The sequence below is a fragment of the Cimex lectularius genome, unplaced genomic scaffold (genome assembly GCF_000648675.2).
Source record: "Cimex lectularius strain Harlan isolate CLEC.00 unplaced genomic scaffold, Clec_2.1 scaffold453, whole genome shotgun sequence".
In the NCBI taxonomy this organism is placed as follows: domain Eukaryota; kingdom Metazoa; phylum Arthropoda; class Insecta; order Hemiptera; family Cimicidae; genus Cimex; species Cimex lectularius.
In genome coordinates, this window is record NW_019393000.1 from 4,481 (window position 1) to 15,112 (window position 10,632).

The 10,632-nt window shown below is 32.5% G+C and overlaps 1 non-coding gene across 2 annotated transcripts; it reads left to right on the forward strand.

Annotated features, from left to right (window-relative positions):
* The first annotated feature begins 1,207 nt into the window (after nt 1-1,207).
* On the forward strand, nt 1,208-9,478 carry LOC106672730. 2 transcript variants are annotated; one of them, XR_002910819.1, is made up of 6 exons: nt 1,208-1,341; nt 3,519-3,645; nt 3,697-3,792; nt 4,824-4,925; nt 7,086-7,586; nt 9,102-9,478. It is a non-coding gene; the product is annotated as an uncharacterized LOC106672730 (transcript). The 2 variants fall into 2 exon arrangements; XR_002910818.1 differs by having other exon boundaries at nt 3,519-3,792.
* The last annotated feature ends 1,154 nt before the right edge of the window (nt 9,479-10,632 follow it).

The following is a 10,632-nucleotide window of genomic DNA, read 5'->3' on the forward strand; positions in this document are numbered from 1 at the left end:
TTGCATTGTATAAATTCACTTTTTTCCACATCCTACATGTATTTGTTAAATGTAAACAATGTTTGTAAATCCCAGGCCCTGAAGATGATCTCAATAAAGATCGAAACGTTGGCACGATAAAGAAAATGTTTTTCTAAAACCTACGTCACACCAGACCGCACCTCACGATCTCTGAATAATAATTAATCCAGCATATTCCTGAGGGAAAAAGTCGTCGATACTTCCAACATTGAATAATAAAATAAAATATACTTACTAATAAATGTAGATATTTTAAGATGTGCAGGTTTTAAATGTGCTGTAGTTGTTGGGTTTCAATCTTTAACAATTTTCCACAAGTATTTGCTCCGTTTCCAAATTTATTTGTTTTTTTAATTTTTTAACAATCATATTAAATTTTTTATATTAAAAATACTCATTATCATAGTGCTTATGCTAAAAATTTAAATATGTGTGGAATTGGTATAAATATATTTGTGAAAAGGTTGAAATAAATTAAAAAAGCTATACATATTTTCATCCATGTACCGTCTGAACTTCATAATTCTGAAACATTTACTTATTTTTGTCCCATGTCAGTAAACTTCTCCAAGGATTAGAAAATAATCTTGTTAGTAGTTATGTAAGATAAATAAAATAAGAAGTAAAGCATAAACACGTTAAGAAAACTAACATGACAACTCATAAATAAAGCTCAAGCGGTACTTTTGTACTCCAAGGATGTTTTTCTTTTTTCCTTGTAGCTTGATAATGAACTAACACTCCACGTATGACCGGCCACCTGTCACAATTTGCTAACTCTACAAGACTGGGTTACAAACCTACGACAAAGGTAAATGAGTCTAAGAATATTATTTTTTCAGCTAAAAAACACACAGTAACAAATCTAATTCTATGAAATAACAAGCACGGTGAAACGTCAAGGACAAAAGTTTAAAAACTGTCCAAATTCAACCGTTGAGCCAGTATTTTCCATAAAGCAAGCAGGAAATAGTCTTTATTCTAGTGGACTACAATAAAAAAACGATTATTAGTACTACCTATAATGATATCTATTCTCTTTATCATTTAATTGCGATCCAATCTTTATCATTGGCTTGCAAAGAATCATTAGCGTTTTTCAATAATTCGATTTTACCCCTGTTGTGTTTCCAAGCAATGTTTATTTAGACATTATTGTTTACACACTGAAAAGGGATTAGTCTATAGGAGAAAGCACCATCCATAAGTGGTTTGCTCTGTTTAGAAGCGGAAATTTTCATGTTGGAAGACGCAAAGCACTGGTCGTTCCTCAAACGTTGTTGATGACGGTATCAAGTTACGAAAAAGAATATAAGACAAGTAAGAAAAATTCTAATTGAATAAAAAACCCAAATTAGCATCAAACTTTATAACAAATCTTGGAAGACAGCAAAAGATAATACTTTCAGATAACTCTTCTACTAATTTTTGTAATATTAAAACGAAAATCGATTAATTGATTGATTTGTATAAGGTCAACATATAAGTGCATATATACATATCTATAAAAAATTGAGCTAATGACTTCTCGCGGCCTGCCATCATGAATCACTCACTTAGTATTTCTGCTTAGTTCTGTAAGCACTCCAAGCAGTGCAACGGTGCGAAGTAGATTTAGTGAAGAATAATAGGATTGTTTCACTTTAACGTGTTGCAAGATTAAGAGTTTGATCAAGCATCAGCCAACGTGCATTAAACAAAGGATATTTGTATTATTTATTATTGATGTTGCCAATGTGAATCATTTGCAGAAAAGAACTGCAATTAATTTTGAGGGAGTTACTTTGAATCAGTTATTAATTTTGTTGAATCAATTTTGAGTATGCTCTTGTTGTGTATTTAGATTGTTCCCACGGATACAAATGAACCTTATTTATATCTATAGATAAATGATTTTAACCATTTCTTGGAGAATTTTGTTTTTTTAAGTTTTATCTTATCTCGCGAATCCCTAATTTATCCCTCGAGGCTTAAAATTTTTTCATACCCGCCAAGAGATTCACAATCTCAAAACCTTTAAATAATGGACGACACATACGTTGCGCAGAAACGTAATTCACAACGGATTTTGCTTATTCTACCGGGACCGCAGGGCAATTGTTTTTCTCCCTTTGAAAGTGAAGAAAACATGGTACTTTTTAAATATATATTTAATACTGGGGACTGGCCATCAATTACATCAATGGATGAGTAAGAGAACAATAAAACAATAAAATAAAATTGTTCGGTGTTAGTAAAAGTTATAACCTAATAAATTCGAGGTAAAAGAATTGCTATCAAATCACACTGTCGAAGTTTATGAAATAATGGTATCTTTGGACATAAAATACTTGCTTACTAGTATCTAAATAGGCCACAGATAACCTACATTCACCTTTTGCAAATTAAATTAACTTTTTTAAAATCAAATTCATTTTTTTATTCCTCCTTTTTCAAATTAATTTCATTCTTTTTTAATCAAATTCACACTTATGCAAAACAAATTCATTTTTTTGCTAATCAAATATTTTTCTTTTCCAAATTAAAGTCACCTTGCAAATCAAATTCAATCTCTTTATAATCAAATTTGTCCTATAGCAAATTAAATTCACCTTTATTTCAAATCAAATTCACCTATGTTCTAAACATATTAACCCTTTTGCAATTCAATTTCACCCTTTTGCAAATCAAATTCACACTTTTGCAAATTGAATTCACCCTTTCTCATATCAAATCACTCCTTTTAACCATTTAGCAAATAACTATCACTGTATTTCTCATCAAATTCACACCTTTGCTGATCAAGTTTACCCCTTTTCAAATCAAATTTCTTTTTCCTAATTATATTCACACCTTTGCAAATTAAATTAAGTATTTCACTCTTTTTCCAATCAAACTAACATTTTTTTAAATCTAATTCACACTTTTGCAAATCATATTCTCTTTTTTGTTATTCAAATTTGGCAAATCAAATTCACCTTTTTAAAAATTAAATTCACCCCTAATTTTTTTTTTGCGAAATGATTGTGGATAATAGAACATAGTTGTTAGTCTTCACTTAAATAGCTGAAAAAGTTAAAATTATATATATTTTCATTGATTGACGAGTCCTTGAGGAAGGTGAAATAAAACACCGAAAGCTTGTCGTAATTACAATAACATAATATTCATTGGATCACATCTTCGAACCCACCAAAATTTAAAGTCTTAGCTTTCTATCAGTTCGTCGTTGTATTTGAATATTTCCAGGTTTTCAAGTTTTTGTATTGCATGTCTCAATTTTAATATTGTCTGTGTTGTCGAGGTGTTCGTCGTGGTTTTGGAAGATGCGCGTAGCATAGTTGAATTTCTGTCGTCCCTTAATCCCATTCTTAGTAATAGTCTTTTACATTTCTCCCTGCCTGTCCGTTGTACCTCCACATTCTCTTGCTATTTTATACACGCCGTTTTTGTCCACTAGTTTAGTCTTGTTGACGTTTGGGCTCTGGAATTTTTAATAGTGTTTTTCTGCCTTTCAGAGTTCAGATCTCATGCCTAATTTGTTAAACAGATGGGTTAGTCTCGTACGTACTGAGGACAACTCGAAATTATGCTAGGAATTTTGACTCTTACAATCGAGACAAACTGTCTATTAAGGGATAAAAGGTGTGAATAGAACTTCATATTTTGAACCTGATGTTAATGATCGATTATTAGCAACTAGCACCGGAAACTAACACAAATAGAATGCTCAATTGACGATGCGGTGATAATTGGACAAAATCTACTGAATACAACCATCCATCAATAAAGGTAATGGATATTAATTGCTCTGTTTTTTCAAATTGCAGAACACGATTGTATTATTCTTCATCGGTCATAAATTGTTTAAGTTTTATTGTTTCAGAGAACCGGCTATTTATTTTTCAAAAACCTGAGTGACCCCATTGGAAATATTTATTGAAATTGCAACGTAGAACTTTTGTTAAAAAGTGAAATGTTCAATCTCTTTTCAATCTGGGGTTACGAAATGGTTAATAAAGTTTCTGACCAGAAATAGATCGCACTTGCAAAAGGCAGAGAGTACTGAGAGCACGAATTTACAATCGGGAATCAGAAGTCAAATGATAGCAAAACAAACATTTTTGTATCTTTCTGATCCGCAATCAACCGAGATATCCCTTAGGCTCCGTCGTCGTTTACACAAGTCTGTTCAGGCCGAGGACCTCCCCCCTATCTAACACTTTTCGGAATCGCTATCTCAAACTCGCTGTACTCACCCTAAGTCAATTCGCATTTGATGACACCGCAGATTTGTTGTTCTTATCTTTGTCTCAGACCGTCAACCCTGTCACTTTTGTCCTGCTTCATTCTCTTTTTTATTTCTTTTTCCTGTAGAATACGACAAAACACTTCGATTACTTACTTGCCGGTATTTGATAAATTTCAAGCCCAATTTTATATTCTCAGCTAAGGAGTAAGGTGTTACTATCAAGCTATTCTTGAATAGCTTTGCCAATATTAGAAGGATAATGTTTAGGTAACAACATCATGAAGGTTTATTTATAAACTAGTAAATTGGACTGAAAAGTATTTGGGCAATAGATAATTAAATTACATAAATGGTTTGTCTTCAAGTGGAAGAAGCGTCTGTATGTAATTTGATCACTCATCTCTGATCCGCCTGTTACCACTGTACGCTTTATGTTAGACGTGTAATGACTGACGGATAAACGTTGATCATACTACTACATAAAAATATATACATTACAAAAAGTATATTTGAAACATACACATATCAATATATATTATAAATATGTGCCTGTATGGTTATTTTTCTTTAGGTGACAACAGACACTTCACATCACCGGGAGGACAGATGATAAGAAAAACCAGTCAGCGCTGGCACTCAATTTGTGGAATTAATAGACGAGGAAGTTAGTAGGGTGAGGATGGATCGAGAGCTATTTTTAAATCTTTGAATATTTGTTTGAGGACTTTTGATCGGAAGGACTGGCTGCGCTGGATATTGAACATGGAACCCCACAGCTTCACTTCATATGTCTACATTGTTCAATCTAATATCTTGTAAAGTGTTTTGATGCTCTAAACAGATTTCGGCCCTAAAAATCTTCGTAGTTGTCCAATTCTTCTGTTAAGTTGTTGCCTCTTAAGACTTGTGAGATTGTCAGTCTGCTATCCAGGTATAGTCCTAACTATCTGACTTGAATGGAAGTCATTAGCTCCTTTTTGTTGTTGTACATTGAAGGGCAAGACTGATAAAAGACCTTTCTTGTATCAATTGTTGATTAGGTCAAGGTATTCTTGGACGCTGAAAGTCTGTGGATAGGATTAAGTTAAAATCAAAATTGCGGTGTCATTCATAGGCAGTAAAGTTGGTATTAGCATGTATAGGAGCAGTAAAAATGGTATACAAGATAGGGCCAAGAATGAACCCTTGTGGGACGCCGGGTTGTATTGGTCCAATATTCGATTACTTGCCGCGACTCACTGTGAATCATTCTTCAGTTAAACAAGATTCCAGGATAAGGTAATAAGGAGTGTGTATTTAGCTGTTTTTACGTTTAGAGGATCATTTGATTCTGCAATTAACGGACTTCGCATTACAAAATTTACTACCAACTGACATTTATTTATCTTTTGGACCCAAAATGATGTTGAAACTCTCCTTTTCACTGTGATCTAATCAAATCAAGTCAACAGTGGATGACCTTACTTTATTTCGACATCAGAAAGTGCACGAGGGCAAGAGTGCTTTTAATGTGTCACTGGATGCATTATTCCTCATTCTATCTTGTCATTTATTTTTTTTTTCACCAGTCTTTGAATATGCTCAAGATGTTCTTTGATGTCGGAGGTTGCTTGGATACGAGTTAAAACTCAAAATTGCGGTACGTTTAATGATGTTGTTTGTATGTCTGGGAAAGTCAACATTATATATGGTCCATATGTTTAGCGGTCATAATAATCCATATTAATTATTGCTATATAAACCATATGATTATTAGTTGAAATAATTAATATTAAAAGAATAATTAATTGAAATTATAAATTGTATACAAGATGGGACCAAGAATGCTCCCTTCAGGGGACTCAGTCTGATATGTGAGTACTCCTTGCTGACCTCACTATGAAAGATAGGTCGGTTAAATAGGTTTTTAGGATATGATAAAAGGAGTGAGTAGGAATTGTCTAAAGAACTTTTGTTCTCTACAGCCCCTATTTTCCAATTCGTGCAGTGGTTGTTCTTTGTTTTACAATTTTACATGACTATGAATAAAAATGAGGTTTATTAACTTTACAGGCGGCCATATATTTTATGTATTTTTGACAAGATATAAACAGTAATAAGATTCCTTGATAAGTTGGAATATACCAATTTGCCAGAGTTAGGGAGCAATCATTAGTATAATTTCTTTGTTCATAAATGATCATTGTAATGAGGAAACTCCATCTTGTCTTTTACTCCAATGTAAAAGCTACTTTAGCCAATTCGGCATTATTAGAAAATAAAAGAGCCTTATTGCTAATAACTGGCGAACCTATAAAGCCAATTGGAAATTTTGACAAAACAGTTGTATCCCCGGCGTTATTAAGTGATGCTCTGTTCTGCAATCGCCCTGTCCGTTTCACCCAGTACGAAGTCAATTAATGTCAGTCATTCGCAGCTGGCGAAACAGACTTAACATGGTCAGAAAGCAATTAATAAGAAATCATATATGCGACCAGTCAAGAAGCTATGCCTTTTTCAAATTATAAAGATATACTTTTAAAATTTACAACCATGCTAAATAGATACAGGTAATTGGGAGCTAAAAAAAACCAGTCGTTAGTAACAGTAAATAATATAGTATAAACAGTAAATAATGCTTTGTTTTCTTCCTTTATTTACGTTTGTACTGATTAATCTCATTTGCATAAAACGTAGCATTATGTTCTTCCATTCTGCTACGCGTGAATTTCGCTTTCAGCTAACATTTACTTTAGTTTATTTCATTTGATATTATTCTCATTCTGAAACGTTTTTCTGGAAATGAGACAAGAAATCTGATAAAACAAGTACGAAGTGTTTCGATTTCCTCCAGGACAGTAAGAAGAAGGTTCCATGAAAATAACCTCAGGGCCCGGCACCCGGCCTTCTTACCACCGCTCAGAAAATGGCCAGGCATTCGCACGGGACCATCCAATTGGACATTGGAAGATTGGGAAGTTCTCTTTACAGATGAGGTGAGAGTTGGCCTCAAATTTCAGATGGGTGTAATTTCATATGGAGATGTTCAGGAGAAAGGCAAGCTCTATGCTGTTTGGTTCCCCAGGTAGCATTCCACGGTGGGTCGTTGATGTTCTGGTGTGGCATTTCCTTGGACGACCGCACAGAAATGGTTGTTGTGCGAGGAAGGTCTCTAACTTCACAGAGGCATAATTGAATAACATGTAGTGCCATTTGCCATCCACACCGGTGAGAGATTCTGGCTAATGCGGGATAATGCATGGGGACTGGCAAGCAGCACTTGGGAGCACGTGTTGTGGACTTTTTTCATGGACTACCTGAATGTGGTTGGAATCGAGCGCTTGGAGTATTTTTGGTATGCAAAATATGAATACACCTAAATACATTAAAGTTTAAAGGTGGTGCGTTAATTTTGCCCATCAGTGTACATCCTAATTATTTAAATATTCTACATAAAACTAGAAATAAATCTTATGCGTACTAAAGTGTGATATAGAGAACACGTGCTTCGGAAATTGTAGCGTGGCTTTAAAATAATTTTTCCATATTTGTTGTCAAGTCATTGTGCTTACAAATACCACATGGATTTGTTTTACGAACATAAATTTCCATTTATTACCACTTCTTTGAATTTGAGATGAAAAGCTCCAAGCAGTGTAAATTAACTCCTAATTTTGTAAAGTGATGTTTTTTTCAAAACACATGCCAGTGAGTGGACAAAATTCTAAGCGATGTCAGAGGTATAAGCAAGACAATGGGAAGAACCTGATCCATTTTTGCGTGTATTAACGCACTGTCCCGTTTTTCTTAATGAATTTGCACTTCTTGCGGTAAATCGCCTCAAATATTCGGGATTGTACGTATAGCTTTTTTCCATCAAATTAACCTTTTTTTATCTTCAAATAAACCTAAATGGAGTTTTTTCATCGGGGTTTATTTCATGAAGCATGTGGTTTGTGATTCCTTTTCAAAACCTCTTGTAAAGGTATCACAAACCACGTGCTTCTTGGAATAAACACAAATAAAAAAAAGCATTTAGGAAGAAGAAAAAATATAATAATCAACTGCATGGAATGTACAGTAATTTCAAATTAACCTTCTTCAAATTTAAATTAACCATTTTTAAAATATATTAATCTTTTTAATAATAAATCAACTTTTTTTACCTTCAATTTAACCTTTTTGAATTTCAAATTAACTGTTTTTTAAAGCATTAAAAAAGTAGCAGATGGTATGAAATATAAGCATGTAAAGTAAAATCCCTGAATATTTTCTAATTATTTTTAAATGTAAAATAAATGACTCTTTGAAGTCCATATGAAAATTACATTTAATTATTATAATTACATTTAAAATGAAAAATTACATGAAATTAAACATAAAGCTTTTTCCTGTCAACTTAATCCTCTTTAACTTCAAATTGCCCTTTTTAATATCCAGTTAACCTTTTTTTTTTATCTCAAATTAACCTTTTTAATTTCAATCTAAACTTTTTTAACTTCAAATTAACTTTGTTTTAAATTCGAATATACATTTCTATATTCTATAAACCAGTGAAATGTTGAGATTGTATGAATGAGAAATATTAAAAGTAAAATTCTCGTTTATTTGAGCATTTTTTTATTATAAAATAATTGGGAACTTTGAAGACCGTTTGAAAATTAATCACAATTAAAATTAAAGTTTACATAAAATTAACTAAAAAAACAAATACCGACAATGGAGTCAGTACTCGATATTCCATCATTGGCCCTCTCTCTCATTTACTCAAACAAACAACTATGTTCGCAAACAAACAAATATCACACGCATACACACTGGGCAGTTACACACAATAATAATATATATATTGCATTTACGATATTTACAGATGAGGAAACACCCCCGTTTCGCTTAACATCGGAACTGGGACCCAACAACACAATCTCATCCCGAAGGACCGTCTTTTTTGTCGGAAGTGTACTCTCTCCCTCAGGCCAAGGCGTGATACTCCTACCAAGTGTGGAAACACTGAGCAACCTTTCTCTACAAGCGGGAAGCCTTCGAAGTTTCCCGAAAAAGCAGGTGTCCGTAAGCGTTTCAGACCTTCGGTATAAAGTTATAGGTCTACAAAAGATTTGAAAAGAATTTTTTTTCCGAAAAAAAATGCCTGTAGTGAGGTTTTTAAAAATGAAAATTACGATATTTCAACGTTTCGGCGATCCTACCAAATTTTCAAGAAACATTTTATTTTCGAATATTGCATACAATTTTTAAAATAAAAACATTATTTCAACAAAAGTTTTAAAAAAATACCTACAAAAAAGACATTTGTATCTATAAAAATAAAAAGGACAACATAATGAAGAAAAGAAATAAATATAATTATTTTATATTTTAAAAGTCTCAAATTAATAGAAGAATCAATTTTTTAAACTTTTTATAACTTTTAATTTTAGTTGTAATTAATTTTCATATGGTTTTCTAAAAATTTAATTACATTATGTTTTAAAAAATCGCAAACGCACAAGAATTTTACTTTACATGTTTATATTTCATATCATCTCCCATCCCAATTCGTTTAGCCTTTCAAAGAAAGGGTTAATTTGAAATTTTTAAAAAAATAATTTGAAGGTAAAAAGGGTTGATTTGATATTAAAAAGGTTAGGTTTTTTAACTAAACAATTTTTTTAAACTAACTCAACAGTTGGGAGTTCAATTTAGCTAAATGGCGAGCTCTGAAGAGGGACCAGGGACGTGGCTCGAAATGTATTAGTAACGGAAATATATTGCATGAAAATAAATTGGTGTGTTTAGTTACAAAAAAAAACACCAACATTCTAGATATTTTTACCAGCAAATTAAATTAAAATTATGAAAAAATTGAATTAAAAAGGTTAATTTGAAGTTAAAAATGGTTAATTTGACGAGAAAAAAGCTATTAACAGGTAAAAGACGGCTTTTGTTGTCTACTTTGTTGAGGACCTTGTCTTATCTCACGTCCAATAGTGTGACCACGATCCATCAGGTTCCTTTCATGTATTCGAAAGGAGTGCCTTATGTTACTTATATTGTTTCCTTGTAACCTACCTGCTTATTGCATAAATTGATGGAGGTGTTGATTAATAATAAAAGCAAAAAATGATATTGCGAATCATTTATACGATAATAAAATGAAAAGGGGGCAAAATAACAAAACATATTAGATTAGAAAATATACAACATAAAGGTGCCATCAAATATGCTCTTGGCGATACAAAACCATTTTAGAAAGAATTGAAAAATACTATTTTATCACAAATGTCGTAAATCTTTGGAAAAGGGCCAAAAGGAAACGAGAGCTAGGATTGGAGTGGTTTAGCGTTAAAGATAAATCAATACAGGTTTTAAAAGACAAATAAGGACCCTTTTGCCTTTTGGGG